A 998-nucleotide genomic window follows, 5' to 3' on the forward strand; every position below is an offset into this window, starting at 1 on the left:
AAGGGAGGATTATATCAACTCGAGCAGCCAACAATCAACAATAATGGCTACAAGTGTAACAAGGATAACAACTCAATTACATTGCTCCTAAGCTTTAAGGAAACATGTCGTAAGTAAGGAATAGCCTTAACATACCTTTCCAATGAACGCTCGAAAGACCGTAGTTCCTTCACGAAAGTTGTTCCTTATGTCCTAAGCTTCATAAACACTATATATACACAGCTGGTACACCCCTATAAATAGTTCATAATTAATCTTAAATCGGCAGATTTGCTATATTGCCCCAACTTGTCGAAACGTCCGTAGAAATTCATAAAATGAATCATAAAAGAGTCCTGAGATGATTACCTTAGTTAACCAAGTTTAAACCTTAAAGAAACACCAATAACTACAAATTTATATCTACACAGCTAAAAGAAGGGAAAAACGATTACCACGTGTAGGGATTACGTTTCTAGGCACGGGGGCAATGTGTAATGGTATAAATCGTCAAAAACTAACCTTCATGATGCTAGAACTCCATATGAACCCTCTCTTAAGCTTTCTCTCTAATTTGGAACTGAAATGAAATGTTTTCATGGCTTAAAACGTTAAATAAGTCGACATACAATATTTTTGACCCGACCCGGATCCGACTCGGATTTTGCCCCGGCAGTCCCTAGTAAAACCCTCATAACTTTTTACTCTTATGTCGGTTTGATACAGGAGCCTTCAATTTAATGGGTAATAGGCCTTCTAACTTTTTATATATTGGGAGAAAACATGCAATACATTTGACCCAAATTTCAGAGAAATCTTTAAAAAGGAACTTACAATAACTTTCGCCAACTTTTATTTTGCCACTTACTTAATTTCAAAACTTGAGATACAACCCTAGAACACTTAAAATATGACATACCACATCATTCTTAATTTATTACCCATCCTCCTTGTCTTTCCACGAAGATACGAGTTAATTTAGACGTTTTAAAAAGTTGGGGTGTTACATCCTTCCCCCC

The sequence above is a fragment of the Solanum tuberosum genome, unplaced genomic scaffold (assembly GCF_000226075.1).
Source record: "Solanum tuberosum cultivar DM 1-3 516 R44 unplaced genomic scaffold, SolTub_3.0 scf00058, whole genome shotgun sequence".
NCBI classification, from domain to species: Eukaryota; Viridiplantae; Streptophyta; class Magnoliopsida; order Solanales; family Solanaceae; genus Solanum; species Solanum tuberosum.